This window comes from Oratosquilla oratoria, chromosome 9 (assembly GCF_046742065.1).
Source record: "Oratosquilla oratoria isolate Oo_2021 chromosome 9, ASM4674206v1, whole genome shotgun sequence".
Lineage (NCBI taxonomy): Eukaryota > Metazoa > Arthropoda > Malacostraca > Stomatopoda > Squillidae > Oratosquilla > Oratosquilla oratoria.
The window spans coordinates 64945655-64960072 of NC_134785.1; positions in this window are offsets into that span (position 1 = coordinate 64945655).

A 14418-nucleotide genomic window follows, 5' to 3' on the forward strand; every position below is an offset into this window, starting at 1 on the left:
TGAGTGCGGGTGGGAGGAGGGGGAGGAGAAGGGGGAGGGGATGGTCCAAAGGGGATAAGGGGAGTGAAAGCCGGGGGAGGGGAGAGGGGGGAGAGGGAGGGGGAGATTCCCTCCAGCAGGAACTGGCTAGAACCTGTATGTAGCTTTAAATCGTAAATTTTTTTTCTTCCCGTTGTCATATTTTTCTTTCATTGTCGACTTTAATACAACCAAATATTTTGTTAAGACCTGTTTTCAACAAGTTTATAATTTCTCAGTAGAGAGAGTTTTCTATAAAACCATAAAACAAAATAGATATATGACTTCCATCCCCTACCCTCAGAAAATATTTTTCACGTAAAAACACTTTTCTTGGAATCCTGTCATACGCCTTCTCGAAATCCATACAATCCCCAAGGGTATCGTTACCTTTTAACAGAAACCTTTTTGCCTCTTCGCATTAAAAAAGAAAAATGAAAAAATGGTCAGTAGACATCATGGGAGGGTGGCGCCTTTATCAAATGAATAACGTTTTGCTTTTTGAAGGTATTTCAAGTTTCATTGTACTTGGTAAAGATTCGTCAACCGAAACGTTATACATTGAGTAAAGATTATATCCTTACATGGGATCTACTCAGACCATTTTCTTGGTAATTAGCATTAAAAATCTACGTACTCTTTTTTTTTTTTTTTCTCGTGTAATCTTTTAACGTTCTTACCTAATAATCATATTTGTTTCCTGTCGTAATCATCAGGGAGGGAGAAAAGTGTTACACTGGACAATGGGGTCTGTATGTGTAATTCCTCTGTACAAGAAGACAAGGACAAAAGATTGGAGACTGCGCGAGACCAAAAGGCAGTTCGATGTCCCTCACCATCTGTCATCCCTATCCATACAGTGATTTAATCTTCTCTTTAATCAACCAACTGTTTCAGTGCTCACTACATTGTTACTAAGTTTATTTAATTCATTAACCATTCTGTTGGAAATCCGGTTCTTGCCTATTTACTTCTGAAACCTAATTTTTTCCACATGTATGTATGTACGTGTGCATGTAATGTATGTATGTATGTATGTATATATGTATATATGTATGTATTTATGTATGTATATATGTATGTATGTACAAGAAAAAAAGGAGAAATATGGTTGTATTATCTTCAGAATGATTAGTCTTATGTTCAGATAGTAACGCACAAATGAATTGCTCGTTTAGATTGTAGTAGATATAACTCATTATCACAATCACAAAAGGCAAAACCAGCACAACAATGATAATTTGTATTAGAAATGTCCTAAACATATTTTTCTTAAATCATCCAAACATACGAGTCTCCGTTGTAGGCTCCGTTGTGTATCTGTATAAATATAGCTTAAAGCACGAAACTTATTCCAATCGAAAATATAGCGAAAAGGATTTTGATATTTGGATCTCATCGCATCTGCTCTGATTCTCATTATGTTGACGACCTTCGGGAGAATCGGTAGTACCACTCGACGTAAAGTCCTGTCCAATTTGTATTCATTAACCAAAGAGTCTCTTTCTGCAAGAGAGAGAATGAGAAAGAAAGACAAAGTCTGAGGGAAATTCATGACGGAAGCTTGAGCGCGTGCACACACGTATACAGACTGACTGATAGGCGGTCGGTCAGACAGATAGTCAGTAAATAGACAAACACACGGGGAGATGTACACAGACACATGTAGAGACAAGGAGACAGGCAGACACACACGCACGCATACACACACGCACACACACACACACACACACACACACACACACATAAATGTGCGTGCACACACAATGAGACAAACAGACACAAACACACACACACAAACAGACACAAACACACACACACACACACACACACACACACATACACACACACACACACACACACACACACACACACACACACACACACACACACACACACACACAAATTCTTGCACAGGCAGACACAGACACAGAGTTTTGGACAAACACACACACAGACACCGACAAACAGACACAGACAAAGACACGTAGACACATAGATAAAGAAACAATGGAAAGAAGGAACGAAAAGGGATCTTAGAGTTTCACTTTAAGGATACCGGATGTGTCTAGATTCGTGTATGTTTGTGTGTGTGTATTTGTGTGTATGTATGTGCGTGTGTGAGTGTACGTATGCCCGAGCGTATGCCTGTAGTTCTTGTATATTAGACCAAGTAGTGCTTCTTAGGTATAAATGAAAATGAAGAGACCCGATTCCAGATCTTGTCTAGTTGTTAATGAAAACTAATAGCCAAGCGTGTGGGCAACAAGAAGCGTGGAGTTAGGAATGTGTGATCCAAAATACAAATATACTTGAGTACATGCTCGGAGATGTATAGGTTTTGTATTGGCTTAACACTAATACACACTCGCAGACACACACACACACACACACACACACACACACACACACACACACACACACACACACTCAGTAGTGCCGCGATTGGTAGAGTTCCCGGCTGCCACTACGGAGATCCGGATTCGAATCCCGCGCAGGGCTGAATTAATTTCAGTATCGCTGCAATGCGAGTCGTTACTCCAACTCTCGTGGGCAGGGAGTTGGGTGTGCATGATCGTGTAAGGTCACAACATTACCCATAGATCGGTCATACGAGCTCTGAGCGCTCTTCCGGGAGGGAAACAGCTGTCGATCACGAGTCCAACACATGATCCAAAGACAAAGGTGAATCACACACACATACGTGCACACGCACTCGCACTCTATCCAAGATATTTAAACATTATATCTATCGAAGCATCTCAACATTCGTATTCAATTTGTTACTGTCGTGGAAAAGTGTGCATGTAAATTAACAGATGATTTAGATAACAAAGAAGAAAATAACGAAACGAAAGATGAAGTATCATGAGGCGGATTTTATTTTTCCAGAAAATAAGCTTGAAAACAAAAGTGACGGGAGAGAGGGAGACAGAAGGAAGTGGAAGAGGAGGAGGAAGAGAAAAAGGAGAGAGGAGAGGAGGAGGAAGAGGAAAAGGAGAGAGGAGAGGAGGAGGAAGAGGAAAAGGAGAGAAGAAGAGGAGAGAGGAGGAGAAAGAGGAGAAAGGAGTAGGAAAATGAAAAGGAGAGATGAGGAGGAAGAGGAGAGAGGAGGAAGACGAGGATAAGGAGAGAGGAGGAAGACGAGGACAAGGAGAGAGGAGGAAGACGAGGACAAGGAGAGAGGAGGAAGACGAGGATAAGGAGAGAGGAGGAAGACGAGGAAGAGGAGAGAGGAGGACGACAAGGAAGAGGAGACGAGAGAGAGGAGGACGACGAGGAAGAGGAGAGAGGAGGACGACGAGGAAGAGGAGAGAGGAGGACGACGAGGAAGAGGAGAGAGGAGGACGACGAGGAAGATGAGAGAGAGAGGACGACGAGGAAGATGAGAGAGGAGGACGACGAGGAAGAGGAGAGAGGAGGACGACGAGGAAGAGGAGAGAGGAGGACGACGATGAAGAGGAGAGAGGAGGACGACGAGGAAGAGGAGAGAGGAGGACGACGAGGAAGAGGAGAGAGGAGGAAGAGGAGAGAGGAGGACGACGAGGAAGAGGAGAGAGGAGGACGACGAGGAAGAGGAGAGAGGAGGACGACGAGGAAGAGGAGAGAGGAGGACGACGAGGAAGAGGAGAGAGGAGGACGGCGAGGAAGAGGAAGAGGAGAGAGGAGGAGGACGGCGAGGAAGAGGAGAGAGGAGGACGGCGAGGAAGAGGAGAGAGGAGGACGACGAGGAAGAGGAGAGAGGAGGACGACGAGGAAGAGGAGAGAGGAGGACGACGAGGAAGAGGAGAGAGGAGGACGACGAGGAAGAGGAGAGAGGAGGACGACGAGGAAGAGGAGAGAGGAGGACGACGAGGAAGAGGAGAGAGGAGGACGACGAGGAAGAGGAGAGAGGAGGACGACGAGGAAGAGGAGAGAGGAGGACGACGAGGAAGAGGAGAGAGGAGGACGACGAGGAAGAGGAGAGAGGAGGAGGACGAGGAAGAGGAGAGAGGAGGAAGAGAAGAAGGAGAGAGGAGGAAGAGAATAAGGAGAGAGGAGGAAGACGAGGAAGAGGAGAAAGGGAGGAGGAAGACGAGGAAGAGGAGAAAGGGAGGAAGAAGACGAGGAAGAGGAGAAAGGGAGGAAGAAGACGAGGAAGAGGAGAAAGGGAGGAAGAAGACGAGGAAGAGGAGAAAGGGAGGAAGAAGACGAGGAAGAGGAGAAAGGGAAGAAGACGAGGAAGCGGAGAGAGGAGGACGACGAGGAAGAGGAGAGAGGAGGACGACGAGGAAGAGGAGAGAGGAGGACGACGAGGAAGAGGAGAGAGGAGGACGACGAGGAAGAGGAGAGAGGAGGACGACGAGGAAGAGGAGAGAGGAGGACGACGAGGAAGAGGAGAGAGGAGGACGACGAGGAAGAGGAGAGAGGAGGACGACGAGGAAGAGGAGAGAGGAGGAAGACGAGGATAAGGAGAGAGGAGGAAGACGAGGATAAGGAGAGAGGAGGAAGACGAGGATAAGGAGAGAGGAGGAAGACGAGGATAAGGAGAGAGGAGGAAGACGAGGATAAGGAGAGAGGAGGAAGACGAGGATAAGGAGAGAGGAGGAAGACGAGGATAAGGAGAGAGGAGGAAGACGAGGATAAGGAGAGGGAAGATGGAATAGACAAAGATAAAATCTGAGTTGGAAGGAGTGGGAAAGAAGGAAGGGGGGAAGGAAGGTAGTAACCCTGAAAAGCACAATAGTATTAAAGAAAATGGGAAGGAAGATGAAACTGGTCAAGTCCAGAGAAAATGGAGAGGGGAATCAGCTTGATCAAAGTGAAGGCGGTGAAAGAGAAGATACAGAAATCGAACTGGATTTGAAGTGAAACGCAGGAAGATTCAATCAACGCAGCACAGAGAAACAAACACACACAGACACACACACACAGACACATACACACACATATACACACACACACACACACACACACACACACACACACACACACACACACACACACACACACACACACACACACACACACACACACACACACACACACACACACACACACACACACACACAAAAGAGCAAATTAGACATGGCGAGATACAGAGATGTGACACCACGAACGTAGCTCCCCTTCCCGTAAGATACAACTAGGTAAATATATGCATATGTACACATACACATGCACATGCATACACATACATATGCATAAACACACACACACACCACACACACACACCACACACACACCCCACACACACCCCACACACACACCCCACACACACACACACACCACACACACACACACCACACACACACACACCACACACATACACCACACACCACACACACGCACACACATACACACACACACACACACACACGCACACACACACACACACACATATACATACATATTACACGTGAGCACATCCATACTCATATGTAGTGAGCGAGAGACAGAATAGTAAATTAGTAAACAGACAATTTTTTTTTTTCAAAAGATAAAGTAAGACGAAAGAGCAAAAAGAAGAAATGGCGATGCAGTTGGTAAAAGTCCAACTTGAGGAGAGCCTTTGGCGTCCAAAATGAAAAGTGGAGTACAAGCAATACTTCAGTTGGGACACGCATAGCTTGCGTAAAGGAACAGATAGACACAGACGTATAGACACACAGAAAGACAGACACACAGAAAGACAGACACCTAGACAGACACACAGAAAGACAGACACCTTGACAGACACACAGAAAGACAGACACCTAGACAGACACACAGAAAGACAGACACCTAGACAGACACACAGAAAGACAGACACCTAGACAGACAGACACCTAGACAGACACACAGAAAGACAGACACCTAGACAGACACACAGACAGACACCTAGACAGACAGACAGACAGACACCTAGACAGACAGACACCGAGACAGACAGACACCGAGACAGTCAGACACCGAGACAGTCAGACACCGAGACAGTCAGACACCGAGACAGTCAGACACCGAGACAGTCAGACACCGAGACAGTCAGACACCGAGACAGTCAGACACCGAGACAGTCAGACACCGAGACAGTCAGACACCGAGACAGTCAGACACCGAGACAGACAGACACCGAGACAGTCAGACACCGAGACAGACAGACACCGAGACAGACAGACACCTAGACACACAGAAAGACAGACACCTACACAGACACACCCAGAGAGACAGACACCTAGACAGACAGACACACACACCCAGAGAGACACACACACCCAGAGAGACACACACACCCAGAGAGACACACACACCCAGAGAGACACACACACCCAGAGAGACACACACACCCATAGAGACACAGACCCCCAGAGAGACACACACACCCAGAGAGACACACACACCCAGAGAGACACACACACCCAGAGAGACACACACACCCAGAGAGACACACACACCCAGAGAGACACACACACCCAGAGAGACACACACACCCAGAGAGACACACACACCCAGAGAGACACACACCCAGAGAGACAGACACCTAGGCATACACACAGAAAGACATACACCTAGACAGACAGACACCTAGACAGACACACCCAGAGACAGACGGGCAGGTTACTAAACAGCCGAGAGAATAAACTGCCTGGGATAAAAGTGGCAAAGCGTAGGATGCACAGTGAGAAGACGGAGAAGGAAGAGAGAGAGGGACGAGGAATGGTGTTAAGGCGTGAACCTTCATCCTCTTTATCTCTCTCTCTCTCTCTCTCTCTCTCTCTCTCTCTCTCCTCTCTTTCTCTTCTCTCTCTTCTCTCTTTCTCTGTCTGTCCATGTCTCTCTCTCTCCTCTCCTTATATATCACTCCACCTGTTTGTGTTTATGATTGTTAGTCTGCATGTCGCGTAAACGTGTGTGTGCATGTTTGTGTGTATGTGTGTGTGTGTGTGTGTGTGTGTGTGTGTGTGTTTGAATGTATGTTTATGTATGTTTGTGAACGTATATGTGTATGTATTTCTGTGTATATATACTTGAATGTATGTAAGGGAGTGTGACAGGAAGGGAAGGAGAGAGGAAGGGGAAGGAGATAGGAAGGGGAAGGAGAGAGGAGGGGAAAGAGAGAGGAGGGGAAGGCGAGAGGAGGGGGAAGGAGAGAGGAAGAGGAGAGATTCGTAAGGCAGAGCTTCTGACGTAGAAGACAGACATGTGGAGGGTGAGTGGGAGTGGGGGGAGGATGTGTGGTTTGATAGAATGTGTTTCCGATCTTGCAAAGTAAACACGGAAATCAAGACCATTCAGTCTGGAGGCCGAATGAAGACGGGGAGGAAAAGAGAAAGAATGACGAGAAAATCTATGAAGAGAAATCGGAAGAGTCTAAACGCGGAAGAAAATATATGTGAAGATTTCGGTAAAGCACAAAGATGATGTAAATATTAGAGACATAAAAATTCCAGAAAAAAAAGACTTTTGTCTGTTGTCATGTGAAGATGTATTATGCATATGTAACGTAGAGTTAGTGATGAATATGAAGGGAGATTTTTATTGAGTAATTTAATCATTTGAGGATCTATGTATTTTTACGATTATTATTTTTAAGATTATCTATTTATTTGTTAATTTCTATTTATCTATTTCTGTTATTGTTATTATTCTTAGGAGCTAAGATGAAAATGAAACACAGAGGTGATGAAGGGAGTAGGGAGGATAAAGGTAATTGGATTTCTTGGTTGGTTGCCTCCTTTATAAGGGCCAAGAAGTCTTTGTGTGTGTTCGTGTGTGTTTGTATATATATATATTTGCGTGTATGTGTGTATGTTGTGTACATGTGTGTCTGCAGTGAAATGATATATATATGTATATATATACATATATATATATAATATATATATGTGGTTATCAGCAATATATATATATATATATTATGCATTAAAAACACTAGGAGCGTGTGTTCACAAATGCGTAAGTAACCACTTGGAAAAGTAAACTAACGAAGCAGAGCGCTTTCGTATAATTAGATCTTCAGTGCATAATTCCTTCTTTGTATCTGCATTGAAGATGTAATTATACGAAAGCGCTCTGTTTCGTTAGTTTACTTTCCTAGTGGTTACTTAACGCATATATATATATATATGTATAATGTGTATATATATATATATATATATATATATATATATATATATAATAGAATAATAATGGTTGATCATATACTATATTTGTGACCTGAGAAACAAACAAACAAACAAACAAACAAACAAAAATGAAAAAAAAAATGAAAATTGTCAGTGACCCCCAAGTATCCGATCAAAGGCGGACAGTCGACGGCGAGGGTCATCAGACGGATTGAAGACAAACTGAAGAATAAACAAGGCAGCTGAAGATGAAAGCAGTAAACTCGCTGACCTAATTGGGAGAGAAAGAGCAAAGGGGGTCGATAACGGAGAATGAGGGTAAAGTAAATAAAAGGAGAAATGAGAGTGTATGGAGCCGAGGTTGACATAGATGGAAGTACAAGAGCAGGAAGAAACTGGAGGGGACAGACAGGAGGAGGGAGGGAGAAGGGGGGGGAGGTAAGGAGGTAGAAGGAAGGAGGGAAAGTGGGAGAAAAGGAGGGGAGGGAAAGAGGGAGAGGAGAGGGGAGAAGGGGAAGGAGGGAGAGGAGAGGGGGAGAAAGGGAAGAGAAGGAGGAAGAGGGGGAGGGAGATAGAGAAGGGAGACGGAGGAGGGAGAGGGGGAAGGGGAGGTGGGTATAGAGAGGGAGGGAGATGGAGGTGGGAGAGCGGGAGGGAGAAGTGGGAAGAAGAGGGGGAGGGGAGGTGGTAGAGAGAGAATCGGGAAGAGATGTCGAGATATGGGAGGTATACTGAGAAAGGGAAGGGAAAGAGAAAAAAAAGAAAAAACAAAAGAGGAAAGGGACAATGACTCCTCCTCCTCCTCTTCCTCCTCCTCTTCCTCCTCCTCTTCCTCCTCCTCCTCCTCTTCCTCCTCCTCTTCCTCCTCTTCCTCCTCCTCCTCCTCTTCCTCCTCTTCCTCCTCTTCCTCCTCTTCCTCCTCTTCCTCCTCCTCTTCCTCCTCCTCCTTCCTCCTCTTCCTCCTCCTCTTCCTCCTCCTCTTCCTCCTCCTCCTCTTCCTCCTCTTCCTCCTCCTTCCTCCTCCACGTCTTCACCTTCTCCACCTCCTCCTCCTCCTAGAACTCCTCCCCTCCTAGAACTCCTCCTCGAGGACGACCTGGTTGTAAGAAGGAAAAGTTTTCACAAACGTCCAGGTGGTCGATTGGGATCTTTGTGGGAGAGGAACGGATGGCCCGCGCTGCATAGAAAACGGTACCCGGGAGTTCCTCGCTCGTCTGAACTCGAGAAATTGCTATCTGCTGCAGGGAGGGAGTCACATCCCTTCCCATCCCTATCACTCCCACTCCCAGTCTCCCCCTCCCTATCACTCCCACTCCCACCCTCCACCTTTTACCTCGTTCTTCACTTTCTCCTGTGCATGCACGCTCCGCCTTTTTGCTCAAACTCGGGCTCTTCTGTTTCTAGTAACACTGATCTACTCCTGCTTCTACTGCTTCCGCTTCTGCTTCTACTGCTTCTGCTTCTGTTCTTTATCTTACTGCTCTGCTCCTGCTTCTGCTTCTGTTCTTCATCTTACCGGGCTACTTCTGCTTCTGTTCTTCATCTTACCGGTCTGCTCCTGCATCTGCTTCTGTTCTTCATTTTACCGATCTGCTTCTGCTTCTGCTTCTGTTCTTCATCTTACTGCTCTGCTTCTGCTTCTGTTCTTCATCTTACTGTTCTGCTTCTGCTTCTGTTTCTGTTCTTCATCTTACCGGTCTGCTTCTGCTTCTGTTCTTCATCTTACCAGTCTGCTTCTGCTTCTGCTTCTGTTCTTCATCTTACCGATCTGCTCCTGCTTCTACTTCTGTTCTTCATCTTACTGCTTTTGCTTCTTCTGTTCTTTATCTTACCAGTCTGCTTTTGCTTCTGCTTCTGTTCTTCATCTTACTGCTGTATTCCTGCTTCTGCCTCTGTTCTTCATTTTACCAGTCTGCTACTGCTTCTGCTTCTGTTCTTCATCTTACCGGTCTGCTTCTGCTTCTGCTTTTGTTCTTCAACTTACTGCTGTATTCCTACTTCTACTTCTGCTTCTCCTCCTCCTCCTGTTCTTCATCCAACTGCTCTGCTTCTGCTTTTGTTCTTCACCTTACCGGTCTGCTTCTGCTTCTGCTTCTGTTCTTCATCTTACTGCTGCATTCCTGCTTCTACTTCTGCTTCTCCTCCCGTTCTTCATCCAACTGCTCTGCTTCTGCTCCTGCTTCTGTTCTTCATCTTCCTTGTTCTTCTCTTCCTCGTTCTTTTTTTTCTCGTTCTTCCCTCCTTTGTTTATCTCTCCCTCTTTCTTTTCTTCCTCGTCCTTCTCTTCCTATCTCATCTCTTCCTCGTTCTTCTCTTCTTCGTTCTTCTCATCCTCCTCCTCCTCTTCCTCGTCCTTCTCTTCCTTGTTCTTCTCTTTCTCGTCCGTCTCTTCCCTTTCCTCCTCTTTGTCGTCCTTCTCTCCATCGTTGTTCTTTTCATTGTTCTTCTCTTTCTCGTTTTTTCATCGTTCTTCCCTTCCACGTCTTTTCCTCGTCCTTCTCTTCCTCGTCCTTCTCTTCCTCGTACTTCTCTTCCTCGTACTTCTCTTCCTCGTACTTCTCTTCCTCGTACTTCTCTTCCTTGTTCTTCTCTTCCTTGTTCTTCTCTTCCTCGTCCTTCTCTTCCTCGTCCTTCTCTTCCTTGTTCTTCTCTCCCTCGTACTTGTCTCCCTCGTTCTCCTCTCCCTCGTTCTCCTCTCCCTTGTTCTCCTCTTCCTCGTTCTCCTCTTCCTCGTTCTTCTCTTCCTCCTCCTTCTCTTCCTCCTCCTTCTCTTCCTCCTCGTCTTTCTCTTCCTCGTCCTTCGCTTCCTCGTTCTTCTCTTCCCCGTTCTTTCCTTTCTCGTAATTCTCTTTCTTATCCTTCTCTCCATCGTTCTTCTCCTCGTCCATCTTCTTGTTCTTCTCTTTCGCGTTCATTTCTTCCTACTTTTCTTCCTTATTTTTCTATTCCTCGTTTTTTCTCGTCCTTCTTCCCCTTGCCCTTCTCTTCCTCATCCTTCTCTTCCTCGTTCCTCTCCTCGTCTTTCTTCAGTTTCTTGTATTTATCTTTCTCATTCTTCTCCTCATTCTTCCCTTCCTAGTTCTTATCTTGTTCTTCTCTTCCTCGTCCTCGTCTTCGTCCTTCTCTTCCTTGTTCTTTCCTTCCTCGCCCTTCCCTTCCTAATCCTTGTCTTCCTTCTTCATCTCTTCCTCGTCCTTTTCTTCCTCTAGCCTTCCTCTGCACGTCCTCTCCTTTTCCTCTTTGTCTCTCATTTTCCTTTCTGATTATTTTGTCATTTATTTACCTATTCCTCCTCTTCCTACCCTTCCCTCCCTCCTCCTCCTCCTCCTCCTCCTCCTCCTCCTCCTCCTCCTCCTCCTCCTCCTCCTCCTCCTCCTCCTCCTCCTCCTGCTCCTCCTGCTCCTCCTGCTCCTCCTCCTCCTGCTCTTGCTCCTCCTACGATTCAATTCGTCAATGGTGAAGTTCTTGCGGATTTTTTTTTTCCTTCTTTCTTTTTTAGATTTAACAGTTAACAGACTTCGTTTGAACGATGGTGGGATTCCACTCCAACATTTTGCTGCCAGAACTGCTCATACTACTACCTATTGTCGTGAAACTTTTTTTTTTTTTTTTTTTTTTTCTCAACACAGAGGCTGGGTACAGTCCATGCACCTTAAGGCAACTTGGACCCACAGTCACCTTTGCCCTAAGTGTTTGGACTATTATGACAGGTAGCTCTCACTGTAGGTAATCGGAGACAAGTGCAGGATTCGAACCCACAACTAAGCGAATGCCAAACTAGCATGCTTTTAATTATTCTTCAAGCGTGTGTAACTTCTAAAAGAAGGAAAACAGTCTCTAATTGTCATCTCCATTTGTGCGGAAAAAGTAGATAGCGATTCGGGTGATACCATAGGCTTGGTACCAAGCCAGCCCACCGGGGTTGCACGTCCTGAAGGAGATAAACATGTTGAGGGTTTTGCAGATGGGCTGCTGGGAGATGATTCTCTCTGACGTCCTTCTCGTAGGATGACCATGTGCAGGGAACCGTCGTTAGTCCTTCGGAAGGAGGTCATCGAAGTAGACTTGAGCTTCACCGATGCTGAAGACGTCGGAGAGCCCTACTCACTCCTCAAAAAAAAAAGAAAAAAAAAAGAGAGAGAGAGAGAGAAGAAGAAGAAGAAGAAAAAGAAAACCGTATGTCTGCGACTTGGTTCGCTACCTACCGGTGTAGTAGTTCCTGCCTGAAAGTCTGCTTCAGGAGATTCTGAAAGCTCTCTACGAGAGGTTGACTTCAGTGGGCTTCCGTGGTCGTTCAAACCAACTCCTGTCGACTGTGAAAACGCCTCAGCGGATCTGCAATTTTCTCTGCACTTTTTGGTTCCCAAAGTCTCCTTTTTTTACTTTTTTTCTTTTTTCTTAACTGAAGTTTGATCTGTTCATTTATTCGTCATTTTTTATGTTCGTATTAGTGTATACGCGTATACAGTATCTATACCTATATATTAGATTGTTTCGTTATTCACATATATTATTTCTTTATTTGTATATTTATTCAGTTAAAAGTTGTTGCTTCCTCAGAGTGCCTTGCTGGTGTTACATTCCTAGAAATGACAGCAATTGTGGACTGGAATGTTCCCCAATTTTCTTTCCTCCCCCGTCATATCTGGAGTCCATTTTGTTTTATATCATTGCTATTACCAGTTTATTTTATTCATATCCATAGCACTACTTCGGTAATAAGACAATTGTGGATAATCATAATTAGATATCAGATTTGTATGTCCGTACGAAGGATTTTCTTACACAATCTTATAAGTGGTTGCAGTGCTTATGTTTGGGCTGTGGAGAGACCAGATTGATTTATTCACCTGAGGATGTCCAAGGATGCTCGAAACGTGTTCCTCCTGGTATTCGAATCTTGTCTGACAGGAGTTGTCTAGTTATCAAAGCAGAATCTCTACTTTTGAAGTTATCTGTGTGTGTGTGTGTGTGTGTGTGTGTGTGTGTGTGTGTGTGTGTGTGTGTGTGTGTGTGTGTGTGTGTGTGTGTGAATGAGTGAGTGAATGAGTATGAGAGTGTGTATTGTGTGTACCCGCGTGCACTCACTCGCACATCTATATGCATATGTGCGCGTGTCTTTGCCTTCATGTGGGTGTATTCTTTCGTGCGCCCGTGCGTGCTCGCGTGCATACAAGGGCCAGAAAGTTGGTATTTCCTTGTTGCCTGTTTTGCATTTGATAGGAATTGCTTCCTCTTGTGTGTGTGGCGTGGGCAGTCCATTTTCATTGGATAAGGTTTCCGCCTCAGCCAAATATCTTGTCTCTCTTTGCAGAGAAATTCTTTCTTTGAGGCTTTAGTGTGTGGTAGGGACTTTTCTCCACCTGATTAGAATAGCCTGGTGATAGACGGGTTACTAAACCAGCTCTTTGTACGCAAAAAGTTGATCAAGATTGGTTCAATTCTTTAATACGTTTTATGAATAAGTTGTTCTTGATAATTGTCAGTCTTCAAGGCAGTTCAGTCGCACAGAAATAAATTAAATGAAAATAGGAGACTATTTAAAGGTCTTCATCAACCGAATAAAATCGTATGGTTTTGGCTAACTAAAGAACCAGCGTACGAGTACATTGATGGACATTTGAACCTGATGTACCAACTGTCTCAGGCTCATTAGTCCACAGACATGTGTTCATTTTTCATGGTTTGTCATTGCCTAGTGTCTGGAGACCAGAAATAATGACGGGTTTTGGTGTGCAAAACAAGAAGAATACTTGACATCGACAAAACAATTACTGAATAACAGATGGCTTCAGTCTGACCCCATAACCTCAGTAACGTTTTTTTTTTATTAATTTTTTTCAAATTAATACAAGAAAATTTTGACGATGTTCACTTCCACAAAACCGATCTTTTGATTAAGATCACATTTTGACTAAAATCTTTCCCGTCAATTCATTAGAAACGTCTAACAATAGAAAAGAAAAAAGAAAATCGAAGGGCCTCGCCGAATTGAAAGGATTGAAAACAGAATCTCTATTACTAGAATAAGTAATGAGACACTTTTCTGGGGGCGACATGGTTGTTTGGGGTCTCCGGAAGACTGGTGTCTGGCATGCAAATTATATTTAAAGCAGGTTGGTTGTCGAAATATAATAACATTTTCTACTTCGTAAAAAATGGGTTAGAATGGCAGTGATGCCTTTTCCAGGGACTTCAGTAAGATAATACAGAGCGCCGGCAAAAAATGAATAAGTAAATAGAAAATAAATTCAATAAAAATAAATGATAAAATAAATAAAATAATAATGATGATAAATAAAAAAATAAATAAAAT